We start from the raw sequence: 19,501 nt of genomic DNA on the forward strand, positions 1-19,501 counted from the left end.
GACCAAAAATTTTAGACCCGTAGCCGCAGGACAACAACATCAATAAAAATTAACAAAACTTAAAAAATTATTAAGAATTAAAAAAAAACCGCTCAATAGAACGTGCACATGTCCGGTTATAGAAATTTGTGTGGTATGAAAACGTTGTGTTCATGAAATTTGTCCGGTTATGGGGGATGTCCAGTTTCAAACTATGCATTCAATGTACATAAATCAATAATTATTCCCACCACCACTAAAACAGACAAACAAACCAAATACACCAAAATATTCTTGGCTGAGTAAATCACTGCTTAAGAAATAATTTGAAAACTTATTTCAGGATATTTAACGCATTAACGCGAAGTGTGTTTTCGGAATAATATTAAATAGGTGGCACCGACGGAAGCTTAGCTCTTGAATATCCTTTTCCCCTCCCAAATATGTATTGGCAATAAAACAATTTCATTAACAACAATACATTCTACAGACATACATACATACATTGGTGTCTATGTAGCCGTCATCTTGACGGAAGGGTGGTCCTAACGTTAATCTACAACTTCACACCAAATGTTTGCTCACACATATTACGGATCCAATTGAGAAATTTTCCACGATCCACAAAAGATAACGTTCACCGGCATCTAAACACGAAGCATACCCATTGGCTGCAGATACCCTGTTAGCGAATAAAGGCAGCGCTGTGCGAGCGAGAGCGTTACTGTAGTATTAAGGGAGAGACAGTCATTCTCGCAGGCCAGCGTTCCACTGCACAGCAAGAGCGAAACGTGCCGTTGTATGTTCACTGAGAGAAAGAGAAAGCGCGAGATTATTACTCAGCGGTGTTTATAGTTGAAGGAGCACAGAGTGTACAGCACTAAATGGTGCCTTGTGAATATAAAACAAATGCAAGAATTGACGGTGGTTGGGTGGGAGACAACATAACAACACAATTAAACGGCGAAATGCTTGGAGCGGCATATAAATCCAATTCATTTAATAATTGCCAACGAGATGGAGGCTCATTAGAGCTGATGGAAACGTTGCTGTTATTGTTGATTTCTGTGAGGGTTGGTTGGGAAAGGGAGAGGGTGTGTTATGTGCAAGCACGTCTCACTGTCAGATACTTATATTCATGTACATATGTATGTATGTATATGCATCTACATGCTATATATGAGGAGGCGTTTGCTTGAGTTATGTATGCGAAACATTGTTTAGAACTTTCGTATATGTACATATGTATGTACAAAATGAAGAGGAAATGCTATCTTTGGTTTATACATACGCGCATAAATATGCTTGTAGGTATGAACATACATAGATTCAGAATATGTTAGGAAAATTATTTGTTTATAAAACTCATTGCAACCGACCCAAAATTTATATCAAATCATAAATAAAAAATAAATAAATACATAGTTGATAAACACGTAGTTGTTGTCTACGCCATATTAAGTTATGAGATTCACATGAAGACTTTGCTAAGGAAATTTATAGCTTAATGCATTAAATTGCTGAATAAATAACACTGTTGATGAAATTCTTTCTAATGCGCATTAATTTACTGAATTGAAATCTATTGATAACACTGGTCAGTAGCGGTTTTATTGCCCCAGATATCAGATTGGTTTTGGATGCATCTGTGCTCACTAATGATGAAACTATTTATCTAAATGGCTGAAGAATTTGCTCAGCCTTAAAAATAAATACTTACATATATATGTACATATACTATATAACATAAGAATACATCCAGTTAAGCAGAGAAACAAGTCTCTAAAACGTATTTATATTTCAATAAAATGGCATTTATGTGCTCTTTTTATATAATTTTGCATTTGACACTGTGTAAACGGCTCTCCCGATTCATCACCATAATATCCTTAGTTATACGAAAATATGTTCAGGTGATTGCGACAGTAGTGTTACATGATATACGTATTTGCTCCTAGAGTGCTTACTAACGCATATTTTTCACTATTCCTTCATAATTTGGTGCTTCGTGGTGACCTAGAGATATTTTCGACTATCAACACAAAAGTTGTCCAAGTTTTTTCTGTCCAAAAGAGTCATAACCCTTTCCACATGCCGTATTTGAGAACCATACAAATTTTCCACCTTTCAACTTTTTCATACTGAGCTTTGAAAATTTAAACAATCTCCCTCCGCGTGCAAAGTATTATCAAATTGATATATCATCCCCAACTTGATCACATATTAAACAGAGTTCATATACTGAAAATATCTATGGTAGATGTTTCACCCTTTCAATAACTTCCTTTATTAATTACACCGATTTCTGGGGAGATTTCCAATGGGTAAATAATAGGAAATTTTGTTGACTGTAAGTTTAGATGTCTTCACGTTTGATCCTTATTAAGACCTTCATACAATTTTCAGAATTTTTTCGGAAAGCTTGAGAGTAAGAGTGGGAATCACACGTGATGTTTATTTTCGCGAAAACAGTGTGCATAACCCTAATCATAGTTTGACATCTAAATTGTATTTCTAAGAAGCTGATAATTGCAACAATAATAAAAACAAGAACACATTAAACACTTTCATGAATAAATTCGTAATGGGGAGACTTGAAAACAACAAAGTTTGGTACTATATTCAAGACAACAAATTTCCAGCGATCGCTGCTTCATCATTAACACTATTTCTCTTGAATGGAATAAACAGTTTTGCGTTGCGTTTTCCAAAAGGTGGAAATTTATTTGCTACAAAGCTATTACCTCAGCGGACAGGGGTAGAATTTGCCTGCGTTAGAAGGCGACTAAAATCCATATGCACTGTGTCTGTATTTTGGGCTTTCCTTAAAATTTAAGGATTGTCTATCTCAGAAATACTTATTGCTATAACACTTGAAATGATATTACAGACTTTGAATGAGATTCCTTCTAATGAAAAGATATTTGAGTTCAAACGACAAATGTCACCAGTCATTGGATGCTCAACTGGTAGTAGCGAAAGCTACAAGGTCTGATCGGTGACTCAAATCTGGTACCACGGGGAGCAGTTAGGCTTTCGGGTTTACTCCAATCTGCTCAGTCGTGGTGGCTGTGGTTTAAACCTAAAGGTTGAAAAATGCAATCCAGTGTGGGGTCGCATTGCGGCCGGGTGCCGAACCCACAGGACGTCAGAGGTTTTAGCTCGGCCTCGAACCCGACCAAGGTGGAAAAGGTTTCCCTTAAGCCTAGACCAATTGGAACCAAAAATACGTGCAAAATCAATTTATCATTTTGGGCGCTAATCAACGCATTGTATAGATTTATTTGATTTTTAAAAGCACCGTGAGGTAAGGCCGTTGTCGGCAGGTACTCACCTAAATCACAACTATTGTTAAAAAGGTATGTCTAAATAAAAGGTTTATTTCTAAAATAAAACACACAAATGCCGCATTGTTAAAACCTTTATTTAGTAGAAGTATTGCTACTTCCGTTTGTGAGAGTCGTGATAATGCTAATGAATATAACTTTAATTGTAGAAGCAGGGAAGTGAGAGGTAAGAGCTCTTGGGTGTCAACCGCAGCTTAAGCTTGTCAACAATTTTCAGAAGTTGTCATTGTCCTAACACAATTGCGCCGCTATTTATTTGTACAAGTATGTTCTGTGTTTAGCAATACAGCAACAATGTCGATTCATAATAGCAATTGACACTGCCATCACCATTACTGGAAAATACTCCCGATATTCGGTCGGCTTCGTTCTTTTTCTCGTTAAAGCATAAGTTTAATGAGCCGAGTGTGTTGGCGTCAATTTAAAATTGATAGCAACAACAACTGCAAACATCCTACAACCAAAAGTGATTGCTGCTTTGATTGGTGGTGTTGTTGATGCGTGCCGCCAGACGACGCGCGCTGCCAGTGGTGGGCAGACACCAATGCTGAAAAACACATCTATGTACTTGTGAACATATTTATGTACAATATGTACATGTGTATGTACTTGAATGAAGTGATGTGCGACACTGTCGATGGTTTTGATGGTGATTTTGCCGGCTGGTGTTGATGTTGATGGCGGCTGATGTTGGCAGCGAGAATGATGATGATGACAGCGGCGACAGCAGCTTTCATTGGCGCTGCTGATGGCCGACAAGGCATCGCCAGCCGGTCAAAGAGCCCGTCGGCGGCCACGAGGTGGTGCGTCTCATCCCGCTAGAAGTTGCAAAAATAATAATTGGATGTTGGATGTGTAACAATGTAAATAATGTGTGATGAAGCAGGAGTAGCGAGGTAGAGATCGGAAGATGAGACACACAGTGGCAACGATGTAGATGGTTAAAATCCCGACCAATGCTCGCTGTTGACCTAACTAATTGCCATTATTTGTTTTATCAAATTGAGCGTTTTGCAGGGTAGACGCGTCGATTTAATTAAAATATATTTGCGCTCATCTCCGATGATGAACGACAGTTTTGCACGAAGGGGTTTGGAGTGAAAGGGTCCCTTGCGTCTTGTTTACCTTGTGACTGCGTACGAAAATGTAACGCCTTACCGCTGCTCATGATAAAATAATAAGAAAAAAAAAGAAAAAAACAGTTACATAATTTTTGGATTTCAACTTTAAATTGTAACGATGTTTGCTTAAATACTACTGCCACCACTCCTGATTGCGCCGCTAAGCTTCTGTTTGTTGTTATCAGTGGAATATTTTACTTTAGGCATCTTTTACAATCCAACAGGATTTAGACAATTCCTGATAAATAAACAAAAACAGAAAATATAATATCGGCCGAGGTATATGAAGAAAGCAGGGGATAAAGAAAAGACTGAACGCACAGTTAACGAAAGGGCTCGTTTTCAGGCGAATCGTTTGAGGTGCGCGTTTTCCTGCAAATGACGACCAAAACATTTTGGATTTTCACGACGTAATCCAATCGTCAACGCCGCTTAACTCGGCGATCACGCTAAGTACAAGCTAATCTTTTCGCTGGTCTGGTCACCGCACAAAACATAATGAATGCGACGACTTCCCGCAACAAATGACACTGTGTAGGCGTGCAAATGAATTCGTATTCATTTGTTTTTGTGGGCGGTCGGTCAACTGCTGCTACTGAATAGCTGCAGGATCGCACGCGCATGAGGGCGTGCCCACGGACCAACACAATGGCCTTAGAACCAGCCAGACATATTCATATATTGGTAGGATATCTCTCGCATAATTGCCACCACCGCAATTATCATTGAACTTCTGTCCGACCCGAACAGCGTGAAATGCTCCAATGTGGTTTTTCGCATAATTGAGGCACCGCTTTGTTCAAGAATGTCGTGAGTTATGCTCATGGTTTCCATTATTGGAATCGAACTGCCGATGACCGTGACTAATTTGAAAGTTGTTGACAGAGAGGACAAATGATATACATACATATACATATAATTACACATAGCTTATACATGTGTAAAATGTACAAATTAACATATGTTTTTGCATATTAGCTATACATATATGTATATGTATGCATGTATATACAATCCTGAACTGTTGGAATTTTATTTTTCCGCACAAGATATGAATGATGTATGGCATTTTCCATATATACTCACATGTACATACATATTTACATATGTATAGGTATAGTACTCCATTTCAAAGTTCTCTTTGAAATTTTGGTTAACGTGTAAATTGATGTACTTGTACATATCCACTTTTTATATGTACATATGTATGTACGTACACGTATTATTTCATTAGCACAGCACATGGATCATTTAGTCCAATAGAATCGGTTAAATGACGGATTTCAGGAATATTAATCGAATGTAATGTTGAGTTAAGAGCTAATTATTTCTAAACGATTGCTGCACCTTGCTATTTTGCATAATGAGGCAATAAAAAACTTCCCACACATAGCGGTCGCGCAGCATACAGGGTGTTAGGGACTGGTTCCCCTGGCGGTAGCTTGTCAAAGTTGTTTGTCAGATTGCATACAAAAGAGCTGTAAGTTGTGGAAATACTGTTGCAAAGCGAACTTGTGGACCCGGCACCGGTCGTTGGTTTCTGCGGGGCATATTCTAAAAAATTAATTAAAAAAAATTCGCAAATTATTCGAAATATTTTGTGCTTCACTATGATACGGTTCCACCAGCACAAAGCCCCATCTTACCTCTTCGCCCACGTGTTAGCCCAGCCGCGGGTGCGGCAGCGAACTTCAATTACTTAATGCCGTTGCTACTCAATTTGCGTCACTGTCGTTTTAACAACAAATTAAAGAAACGCGAAAACAGCAAACGGATTGCGCTGAATGAATGAAGTACTCACTCGCATATTCATAAATACTAAGTATGCATGTTTATGTGTGTGGTTAATTGAATGTTGTGCTGTGCCACACCTCAAATAAATAAAGGTGAACACAATTAACAACATTCATGGCATAGTGTCTCGAGTAATTGAACAGCTTAACGCACACGAATGTGAATATGTACATACATACATACATATGTACATATATACGTGCCAACTAATAAAGACTCATTAAATAATGGTGTTGCTGAGTGCTGGCATTTAGCTTGCTCAATTCCCATTAAATGCGAGAAACTGAGTGAAATTTCAATTAAGCTTGGAATAAAATGAACGCACACACAACCAATTTTGCACGGTAATACGAGTATAAAACCAACAAAAATATATGGCCTAGGACCCACGCGAGTTAAATATTACAGTCTTGGTATCAGCTTAAGCCTAACTCACATCTATCTAAATGGAAAACTTATTACCTAATTAATTTCACATCGTACGATTTAGCTGTATTTGAGCATAACGCCACATAACAGAGAGTTATTCCATTATCATTGTCCAATGTTAAGGTTAAATCATTTCTCCAACTTTCAACATTATCGATTAACATACCATGTACTTATTACTCATTACTCATTAGTCGTATATGCGAGTGTATACATAACATTGCTGTTCTTAACACTAATGTTCTCTTTAACATTAAGGTTATGGTTTTACATATTTATGTATACATAGCTCGCGTATATGTATGTATGTGTTTATGTGCGAGCGTTTTCTAGTAAGTAGACCAAAAGTTCACTTAGCTCGAAAATTTGGCGCATTGTTTATTCCGAGAACGTCAATCTCATTAATTTCGCTTTTACCTGCTCAAGATTAAGACCATAAACTCAATTTAGTTGGCTGTTCTTGGTCGGTTTGAGGATTTTCCCTAGCGGGTTCATTTGTCTGCAAATATTTTGTAGCAATTGCTGAACAGTTTAAAACATTTGCATCGCTAAGCCGTTAAAACGCCCACAACAAACACCAACACGGCAAATATAAGCGCGGTCCCTTATACATGTGTGTATCTGATGTTTGGATTAAAGGGTGGGCTTGCCAAGAAGCGTCTTTCGCAAGGAAAGGGTTCAGTTACCTGCAAACGGTAGCCTACTAAGTGTATGTAGCGTGAAGGATCGACTTACAATGACCACTGTCGTACACTGGAGAAACGACAATGTTCGGCTTAACTTCGTTGATAACCTGATAACCCTTTGCAACACGCCCCGTGTGTTTGCTCTATTCCGCAATTCCACGAAGTTGATCTTAGTTGATCCTTCGAGTATAAATATTTTACAACTATACACATGCATTTGTAAATAATTAGAAGACACGTAAAAACCAATTAATACCGATGGTTGAGAATATTAAAAGACACGACTTCGACATTCGAGGATGCAGAGAAAGAGTGCGGGATAGTGGTTTCGGAGTTGCAGTAAAAGTGGCACTGCGAAATAACGCCGTACGGAAATACTAAACTTTTGGATCTCAAGTGGCCCGGTAGTAGCTCCTTGGCCTGAGAAGATACAAAATGCCTCAGCTATAACAAAGAATTAGTATCTAGCATAACGGAGACAACTGTGTGACATAAATAGGGGTTGGAAAAGTCACTGAGCTGCTGGTTGAGCTCAAGAGTCTTCATTATGGAAACGACAGTTGGTAACTAAGAATACTTATCAACGGCACAGAAAACAATTCCTCAGAAAGGTGTGAAATTAAGTTAATTTTAAGCGTGGGCACTTCAGTGAGCTCAGGCGATTAATTAACAGGACAGCAATGTGCGCATGCGCGCGCACAACTCTCCACGTGCGCGAGACCACTCCTTCCAACTCGCACGCCAATACGTTGCTCCAGCGCTGTAGTGGCCGTTTCAGCCGAAATCGGTGACACAACACAGCCGCATGCATCCGAATATACTAAATCCCAAGGCCCGCGTTGACCGGCCGATATACTTGGGGACCGCTGACACCTCGCTTGATGCTTATCGCAAAGATGAAATATGTCCGCAATAAATGGCAAAACCACAGCAGCCACAGAGCATGCTTGACATAAACAACAAAGCGCATGTGTATTTGTAGAAATGTCAGCAGGTTGCAGCTGACAAGCGTTAATGTGTTGCAGCATAAAATTAAATACTCGCCACAAACGGTGAATGAGGTGAATGATGCCGCTTAAACGGTTGTAGAGGCCACAACGCGCTTTGTTGCTGCGAAATGAGTGTCGGAGAAAACTGTGGCGAAAAGTAATTAATTAGTAAGATATGGAAAAATAGGATTCCAGCTTTTATTTGGCTAACGAGATCGGATGGAGGTTCCATTCGCTTGGGCAAAATTGTGCGGCAGAATTTTAATTATTTTTTTCCATTGGCGGCTTCTACGTGATTTCCTTGCCACAACAATTCGCCAGAAAGCGCAACATTTAAGATGCGAGGTGTCAGATGCCGTAGTCGGCTGCTGAGGAATGGCTTCCGCTGTAGCTACCGCACGGTGCCGCTTCCACGCCACAACGGAGCTTGCAATGTGTGTGTAGTGGCGAGCGCAAGTAGTGGCAATTATCTGACATTTGTCGTTGCATATGTAAAACACACAGTTGCAACGGTTATTTAGGCCACTTCTTGCAACAATAGCTACAACTACAGCAGCGTCCATGTTGCAATATTGTGTTAACAATATAACAAGCACAACATCGCGCGTAACTTTGTTATCTGGTCGACTACTTTCTCAGGTGTCTTTCGTATGGTTATAAAAGTATGATGCAGACGCTTTGCGGACGGGAAGTCTTTAGTGTTTGGCTGACTTCATTAAGCAAATTGTCATAATGCAACTGTGGGTCACGCTTTAAATGAGACTGACACATTCCGCCTTGTGGTTGCTATTGAAACATTGGAAAAGTAAGACATTCATCCCGATATATATTCTCAGACACTAAAAAGAATAACTACAAGAAAAAATTATGCAGTTTCTCAGCTGCTAACTGAAGATAAAAAGAATAGTATGATTTCTGCCGGATATATCCATATATTCATTCAGATATATAGAATAATCAGGTAATATTTTCAGTGGGATTCAAGCCAGCCCGAAACTTTCTAGTACTTTCCCTATTGGATTTTGCTGTAATGATCCGATATCGGCGCTTTCGATAAATTAGCAGCTTCTTGGCGAGAAAAGATCGTGTGCAAAATTTCAAATCGATATCTCAAAAACTGAAGGACTATCTCGTGTATATACAGACAGATGGACATGGCTTTATATTTTTTTTCCACTCGAATTGGTCCGATAGTAAGACCCCATGTCAAATAATATGTATTGCACAGTAAGTACACGTGTTGTGGAAGTCTTGATAATTTTGGCCGCATCTGACTGTCTTCTAAGATTTACCTCAATGACTTAATGGCATCCTCTTAAAGTTATTTCAATAATGACTTAAATAGAGATTGGTGTTGTTTGAAAATTTTATAAGGCTATGAAGTGCCGTAGCTACAACTTCGGGCGTGCGGGGTCAAGGATGTTCTGTCGCCTTCTTTTATCTACCTACCTACAAGTTTCATGAGGTTTTTGAGAAAATTGATAGTAAATTTACAAGACATCTTATTAAAAGCCATAGAAAAAACCCATTTTCGCCATATATCTCGAATCGGAGTTTTTAAATACCATCGAAGATCCTTTTGCCGCCCCCAAGACGTCCCGCCCGGGGCGACGGCCCCCTTCGCCTCCCCTAGCTACGCCACTGAGGCTATGACGTCACGAAAACATCCTGGCCTTGTCTATTACTGTCTCACATTGACATAACATCAGCAGTTCCACAAAGTTTTTTCTGCCGTGCCAGCGCTCATGATGTTATGTATGAGTGCAAATAAATGGAGCTAAGTTGTCATAAGATGTGGGTTGGGACCATCCATGAAGGTAAGTTATTGAAGTTTATGTAATTAAAAGTGGAGTGGAGATCTTCTCCTTCCTTTATTTTTGGCGGGTACTGCGTCGAAAACTTTCGTGGCTGGAGTGTTTTCATCCATTCGGACGACATACTCTAGATAGCAGAATAGCTCTGTCCCTAATATCTAAGACTTCTCATACTGCTCGCATTTCATTAGCAGAACAATTACCACAGACGATTTCAGGAACCGATTCTCACATTTATATTTCAAATACTCGCTAAACGTAATCTTACCTGACAGTTCAATAAGCTTTAATGAACTCAAATTCCTATTCCAATTGAACTAAGCGAAAGAATTGTAACTGCCAAAAAAACAGCATTGCCTCATAATGGCAGAGCGTGTTTATGCCGAGACATTTGCTAATGCCAAAGTCAATATTTTTACAATCGTGTCCCTGTCAATAACTACATTTATCTGTTTGTCTTGCGTATCATTTGCAACGCATTGTTTCATTGTTCAATTATTGCTACTCAGATGTGGCACCCTTGTTCCGAATCGCCGTTAAATTAGTTTCTTGTTATTTTTGCATTACGTTTTTTATTGGGTAAAACACTCGCTCGAATACCATTTGTCAGCAGCGCGTTTGTGATCCCTTCTGATCGTGTTGAATAAATATATTCTTGTTATTGTAGTACAAGGAAGTCAAACTGGCAAAAACACATACATACATGACTATACGTTCTATGATGATCCTTTGTCAATTGATAAACACTGTTGTCACAGGGTCGTGACACATTTTGAAGCGCAAACACTTTACAGCACACCGATTCTATTTGTCTTCCATTCACGCGCTCTCCCATGTGTGTGTGGATGTTTCACATTGGGATTCCAGGCCAACTGTACAAACTGAATTCTCGAACAATTTTTGCAAACGTTTTTGCAACTGTCCTGCGGAACAAAGGAAACTAGGGCAACAAAGGAAATGTGAGCCAGTGACGAACTAATCATACTGGCATAATTTTGGCTTGTAATCAGTTTTAGCAGAAACGAAGCGCTGCTACGTGAGATGATAAGAGAACATAATTGCCAATACTTTTGCGAGGCTTCAGATTCAAAACATCATTAGTCTAACGTATTCCCAGACATTTCAATTTTATAAATTTTAGATTTAGTGCCGCGTGAACTCCCTGCAAGCTGAAGAAAAACGGTACAAAAGATATGGTGTATGGTAAATACATATTGTCATATGCCACTATGCTCTCGCTGTGCTACTTATTTGGGAATTTATTTTCATATTCTGAACGGCGAGGAAAAGGCCTAGTGAAATTAGTACCAGATTACAAGCGATTTCCGTGCTTATTATCACGTTCTATTAATAAAACTGCTCCCTGCGCTATATTTCAAATTAATGACAAACGCTTGCCAATCGCTCGATGAGCTCGTGTATAATTGTTCCCACAATAAAATTGAATGTGCTCGTATTGTATCAGCGAAATGTGCTCTGTAATATCTCATTTTCAACGGCGCATAAATCAACAAGCCCAAACACACAAACTGACACCCAACGCCATCCCGAGCGACAGAACCGGCGCAACCGCAACCGCTCTCGCCACCGCACCGCCAAGAAGCAGGCGCTGCTGCCGTCAACATATACGAGCTGTGAACCTTGTGCCACATGTGTGTGTGTGTGTGTGCGTTCTGTGAGCGGTCATTGAGGTATTGGGTGGACTCGCTTGGCGGGGAGCGTTAAAAGCCAAGCGCAGTCTCACCTTCGAATATACCGTACCATTTGCAGGCGTCCAAACGTCATCATGGCTGCCTCAGAAACCATACACACATACAAAGATACCCATTATAGATACTCGCTCCTGGCGCTGCTGCCCATTTAACAAATTCATATTTCACTGCGCTTTTCGTGGCCAATTAAACAAATCAAATAAAGTTCGTAATGAATCTTGGATTTTACCTATTTTCCCAAGTCATTTTCGTGATTTGTTCTTGCACCAAGCAACGCATGACTATGGTAAGTGCTTTTTGATTTGTGGTGCATTGTTTACCGTTGCCTGCGAATGCACTTACTGGCTGCGGTTGCGCTATAAATTGCGCTTTGAAGCTGTCGTGTGTATGTGTATGTGTGTGTGCGTGTAAATTGGAGGAGTAATGAGTGGCAAACACGTTGCATTATGGGAATTAATTTGATACGCAACAACAACAACAAATCATTGCTACAGTTCTGGGAGTGGATTAAATTAAAAACAGCCAGAGTAGACACACTCATATTCAAATGATTAATTAGGCATTGGCCATGAGAGCATTGAGTATGAGTTCTGGGGAGCGTGTTGACGTGCGTCTTTCCACACATTTTATAGATAGACTCGTAAGTGCATGGGTCTCCGTGTAGTCACCTAGACGTGCTTAGATTAACTTGTAAATTCTTTTGGGCAACAAAGAGCCGATTAAAATTAATTACCTTTGAAGTTTAGTAGATTGTGAGGTTTTAAATCCTAACCCTCAACTTTCTCACTTGTCACCGTTATTTTTATTTATTTATAAATAAAGGGCTACTTTTTAACGAACTTTTTTGCCGAAATTTTCCGTATTTTCTTTTTTGTTCTCGTCGGAATTTTAATTGCACGAGTAGCTAAAAGAGATTCATCACTTCTGAATCCCAGAAAACATATTCAATATCTCCACGATACGTGCTGCGAATGTGGTCCCTCGCCTAAGAGCAAAGGGTCTCTTTTGACGGGCAATTTTCGTATGTTATTCATAATGAAGTTATGTTGGTGAAGTTGAAGTTAAGACGCCTCACAAGTAAAAGGTATTGCTTTTAACTATTTGTGATCTAAATTTGTGAGCTAAACGGACTTTTATTGTGAGGATCGAACAATATATATAATAGCCTTTTAATATCCGTATATTGCAACTATATTGGCCATAAAGTTAAAAATCTCAAAACTAAATTGGAAAAATCTAATCATGTACGAAAAATATACTGAATTGACAATATCAATGCTTAGTCCATAAAGTCATACATATAATAAATTTTCAAATAAACATATACTAAGAGTATAAAATCCTACAAGTATAAATATAATTCATAATATGGTTATGTAGATTCCGAGAAATATTTCATACGCCTTCAGCTCAGCAAAATTTCGAGACGATCGTATATTCGCCTGCACCGGAATTTAGCGCCTTTGATCGCTATATATTTAAAACATACAAGTTTTATTTTCTTTCCTTTTCTTACAAAATATTTTGTGAATTTTTGTTTTTGCTTTCGAAAATGTATGCTACTCGAAATTTGGATCTATCTTATAAATATACGAAAATTACACAGAGTGGTAGTGCCAGAATAAATAATTACAAACAATTTTTTTATTTGCTACAACTCAAAAGCATATTCGAAAACGGGATTAAAAATGCGAAAATCGAGTTACCGAATATAAAAAATCACAGAGTATTTTTTTTTCTAGTCGAGGTACAGACTAGGGCCCCTGGATAATAATTGTTCACCTACAATTAGTCTACAATAGAAAGATGGGTTGCTGAATTTAAACGTGGTCGTTCAAGCCGTGAAGACGATCCACGTGAAGGACGTCCAAAAAGCGCATCAACACCAGATGCTTGACTGAGAGGTTTAATAGAGGCTCTACACATCTCATTAGGCAGTGTGAGCCATATTTTAAGTGAGATTTTGGGTTTTAGGAAGTGTCGCATTCGCTAACAATGGAACCAAAACACATCCGAATGCGACTTTCTCAGCAACATTTAGAGCGTTTTAAAACGGATAAAGTGGCTTTTGGGCGTCGATTCAACACCATGGTGGAGACTTGGGTCTATCACCATGATCCTGAATCACAACAAGAGGCTAATGAGTGGTGTGAACCTGGTTGTTCGGCTTTGAAACGAGTTCATTCCAAATTTTTCATTAGTTTTTTGCGAGCGAGAATAATTTTGTTTGTGGATTACTTGCAAATTTATAAAAACAAATAATTCTGAATATTATTGTAGCCTTTTGGAGAAGTTGAAGGAAAAAATTCGCGAAAAAAGCCCGGTTTGCAGAAGAAAAAAATCTCCCTGCCCCCTGAGACTTCTATTTGTTTGAAGAACTCAAAAATTTTTGCGTGACAGGCGTTTTTCATGAAATGAAGATGTCATAACGGCCGTTGAAGCGTATTTTGCACACCTTCCGGATTCTTACTTCAGGGAAGGGATCCACAGATCGGAGGATCGTTAGAGCAAGTGTGTTAAGGTTCTGGGAGATTATACTGAATAATACAGTGTATTTCGAATCATAAAAATGTGTTTTTTCATCAAACGGCACAACTTATTGAACAAGCTGATATTCAATGCTCTCGTCGAAAAGATATGTGTAGAATTCATTTCTTCTACAGAGGTCCAATTAACATTATGATGTCCAGGGATACAACCATATACAAGCTGTCCAAGACATCCCAGTAATCAATGTAGTATTCGGGGAGTACTTCATTATCCTACAAATGGGGCTAGGTCTAATATCCTATGCCAATAAGCTTCGGAGCAATCGTACTCAATGCAATAACCACTTGAAGCAGACAAATCGTTGCTCATTAATTTATTCACTCATCAGCTCGCCATCGCCAGTCGGCAATTATGACGGCCAATAATTTCTACGAAACGCAGGAGAAGAGTGAAAATGTAATTGCGGTGTGCGCGTCGTTGGCGCTGATGGATGCGACGGCAGAGAGCACGGCACATCGTGTTCACGTGTGCTTACATATTTACATACATACATATACACATAAGTATGTACAAGAAAGCGAAGGAAGGTGCAGGAAAGGGGGTGTACGAGGTGGCGCACTGCATTAGTCTTGGCAGCGAACATGCCGGGAAGGGAATTAACAGCAGCTGCAACTCATACCACACATACATACATACATACAAGTCCATATGTACGAGTACTAGCTGGTGGCGCCGCAGTGGCTTAGCCTTAGACATGTGGCATGTAAGGAACGTAACACTTTTTAGTTTATTAATATTTCACATTATTTTTCCTTAGTCATAGTGTTAATTTTTTATGCTTACTTTTACAAATCTCCTCACCACATAGAGACACCACTCGCACACTTACTCAGCCGTACGCAAATGCATTTGGTTGTGTGCATTCAAGCAGCGCTGTGGCAGGCATTTGTCAACACCTCCACTTTGCAGTCAACGGCACACACTACCACACACACACATTAGGCTTGCAGTACATATGTATGCATGTACATAATCAATTGCGGTGCTCATATTTTACAAGCCACTTAATCCACGGGTGCGGCATGTGCATTGTGGCACGTTGCATGTTAAATATTTTGACTTGTAAGTCAATTAATATTTTTCATGTTTTTCTGCTTGATGAATATTTTCATGTGCCTCGGTCACAATTTCCTCCAATCTGCCCCAATCCATTCCTTAGCATCGGGCTGCAATTGGCCGCCGTAATTGTGGCAAGTGTTGAAAGTTGCACTTAGTCAAATGCCATGCGCTGTCGACTAAATACGAAAATGCATGCTTCATCCTTTCGAATAAAATAATTAGGTGCGAATTGTGCAGTAATGTGAGGAAAAAGTGAATTTTCTATAATCGTGGCCCATTATTTGACCATAAATTGAGCATCTGCGTTTAGTGGCACCAGGGCTCTTGTGGCAAAAGCCATACACATTCTGTTTTATTGATGTGCATTTTAAGTGCCGATAGTGAAGTGCGATTTTCGAGAAATCCGCGTTTGTTTATGGGAGAAATTCTGTATTGTTGTTGCCTCAAAACGACTGCACGTTGTCTGTCAAAATTCTAGGGCACAAGCGTGTGGTGATTAAGCTTTAAATTAAATCGGGAAAAGGAAAACTACACGCACTTTGCTTTACATGTTCACAGTGAAGCTCGAAGGAGGAAGTGTGATAATGTTGGTAGTCAATTGGAGCGATTTATTTGTTAATGTAGAATTTGAACTTCGTTTATATAATTAAACTCTTGCAACATTTTGCCTCAGAGTACAATAGTTTTGTTCATCTAACGGTTGTACGTATCAGCTGAAACTAATCGAAGTAGATATAGATCTTTATCAGGCTGAAGAAACAAGTTGAAATCCAGGTGATTGTCTGTCTGTCCATCCATACGTCCGTACCAGCTGTAACTTGAGTAAAAATTGAGATATTTTGATGAAACTTGGTATGCGTGTCCTTAGCAACAAAAAATGGCGAGTCCAAAGATGGACGTAATCGCATCACTGCCACATCCACAAAACGGTTTTCGGTTAACAGACCTATAAAGTGCCATAACTAAGCACTAAACGAAGATGTGAAACTTTAATTTGGCACAGGGGATCACAGTTGCAAGAGGCATCTGCGAGCAAAAATTTTGAAAGAGTGGGCGTGGCCCCGCTCTTAATTAAGTTTAATTTCTTTAATGGTTCTCTTAAACCACTAAAGCTGCCACAAACAAATTTGCCTGGCACAAATACTATAAAACCACTACAAAAAGTGTGAAAATGGATGAAATCCGAAGATAACTTCGCTCACTCTCCAGATAACGGTACGGTTCAAAACGCCAGAGACATTAAGTTTTACCTTTGAGATGGTATGAAAGGCCGTTATGAGAGCGAGGCACCGCCCACTTTTCTGTGAAATACTATATTTTGGGACCCATTCGACCGATTTCGACTTGGAAAATGGGCGAAATCCGACTATTTTCATTTCCATTTAGTTCTTTCAATTTCCAGTATACAAATCAAGAATTAATTAATATATCAGGGTGAAACTTTGCGCGAATAGTTCACTTGAGGTGTATCACCTTATGAGCAAAAAGTGCCAAATCCAACCAAGACTGTTCAAGTCTCTAGATAAGGAATCTGTGGACCCCAGTATCTGTGGTGGACTTTTAACCGAAAATATCGGTCAGTGTATGGGATATACAATTGAAAGTAGTAATTATGTTTATCAGTTGAATCAGGTCAGTACTTCGCTGATCCGCCATATACCTTATATAAAGAAATTCGAACTTCCTAGAGTCACTCGGAATATTTGCATATATCTGCCAATATTTGAGTTATTTCGATGAAAATTACAGAAGGTAATTTACTCATAACCGTTCATCTTTGTGCCTAAAATAGGTTAAATTGGGCAAAAGCTTGATCTATAACCAGAATTTTCAAACATCCAGCTGACTTTTCTCCACATAAAATAGATAAACTCGGTTCGACACCACCCCAATTCCTATGCAATGCCTTTAATGATTTTCGTGAAAATTAATTCATGTGTATACTTAAGTGTACACCAGATAAAGTTGGTTAGTACTTAGGAAGCGATAAATCATAATAGCAATAGCCTGAAAGGCAGTTTAGCATAAATGGCTCACTAATCAGGCTTCTTAGAGCACTCCAACGACTAAAAAGAGGCTTTGGCAATTCTCCCTCGCGTCACACCAAAAATGGCACTAATAAAATAAATTATAATTAATTCTTTGTCATTCTACATTGGTGAATACTTTCAACTACTACTAAAAATCAAGCACGGCGTGGCCCACACACATCATCTTCAAAGAAATATTTTTATCGCGACAAAACTTTAAAACCGAATAAATAATAAAAACTAAACAAAAGTTCTTTTATCCGCGGCATATGTTGTTACTTGGATAGCCAAAAATGGTGGGCCAGGGTAATGACGTACATGAACGCCGCGCAGCGCTGCATTTCCACCTAAGCGACACCCCTTTGAGGCACCGCCATTTTCAAACACATACGCACCCATGCATGCATGTGTGTGTGTACAGACGCGCAGCAATTACAGCAATTCTAAATTCTGAATACGCCAATGCACTTTTAATTGCGCGTCGTAAATCAAACAGTCGAAATTGTCGCATAAAACCGAAAAACTGTGATAAATGCATTGTTGCTGTGAAAAGCGGTAGCACTTTTAATAATGATTTAAAAACGCGTTTACCAAAGGAGCACCATTCTTCATTTACAAGAATTTAATTGCGCTGCAATTTGTGCAGCAAAGTTCGGTGATCGGTGAATGGTGAATGGTTTATTGAAAGTCATAGGTGTGTTGCCTTTTTATTGCGGATGCATAAATCCATAAATCATGTGACAGGTTCTGGGGCCACTCTGCGTAGCGGTTTGCAATGGTAGCCACTTGAGGTGACAGTTACCAGGTCGTAAAAGCGCCGCAAGTGCGTTCTAGGTTTGTCTACGTCATTAGAACCTGAAAAAGAGAATATACTGAGTTTGGTTGCCAGCTCGGTCCAAAAGGTATGTATTTTACTCGGAAATGTCTTTACTAGAAGGGCACCAGAAAAATATGTAGATGCTAGTCTGGTTCCATTTATTGCCTAATTGTCGTGTATGGTTTTAGGTGTTTCACCAGCTTAGAGCTGCGGGATTCAAGAGAAGCTTTTTATGGTAAGAACATCACCAGATGTTTACCACTGGCCTCCTCTCATCTCTCTCCGCTTTGAAAATATTTTATAGGGATACGGTCTGTTGACAGCGTGCTACTACACACCTTTTCTAACCAACAACGTTCTCAATAAGTTTTTGTACATATGTACCTCTGTATATAGCTAATGCAAGTATGGATATTGCTTCACATACATACATACATATTTCATGGACAATCAAGTGACATTTTCTAATGCAATCATAATCGTTCGGATTTTTATTGCCTTTATCGTTTTAAATGACCATAAATCGTATATTAAAAGATTCTTAGAATTGTGCAACGCACATCAACTGTCCGAAACCCTAAGTCTACGTAGAGTCCATATTGGGCACCTCAAAGTGTCGCTGCAGACATCGCGTTGACAGCAGCGGCGAGCAGCGTGAATGGGTTAATTAAAATTTTGTAGGCAGTAAGCAAATGGAACGCATTAACAGCGCAGACGTGCCACAACAACAACTACAATTGTAATAATAAAAAAATAAAGAAACGAACTTTGAATATGCTGTCACTGGCATGCAGCCGACACCAAGGAGAAAACCAGAGACAACGTCCAAACTCAATTACAAATAAATAAATTGTTCTGCCTGCAAGTACTCGTACATACATATGTATCTACCAATCGTAGTACGCACGTTAGGCAAATGCACTGAACGAGCGCGGGATTGTTATGCTGGATAATGAAAAGGCTTCATGGAGCCGGAGAAATGTGTGGAAGTTAGTATGTTTAGGTTATTTCCAACAGTAGTAGGCAAAGATATTTTCCAAGTGCAATATTTCAATATTAATTGGTTTCACAAATATCAAAGTGACATCACAGTTACTGAATCGCAATCAGCTGAACTGTAATACATATTTCCAAACTTGTCCATGCGGGGCTACCAAGGAATGCTACCGCAAGT

The sequence above is a fragment of the Bactrocera dorsalis genome, unplaced genomic scaffold, assembly GCF_023373825.1.
Source record: "Bactrocera dorsalis isolate Fly_Bdor unplaced genomic scaffold, ASM2337382v1 BdCtg010, whole genome shotgun sequence".
Taxonomy (NCBI): Eukaryota; Metazoa; Arthropoda; class Insecta; order Diptera; family Tephritidae; genus Bactrocera; species Bactrocera dorsalis.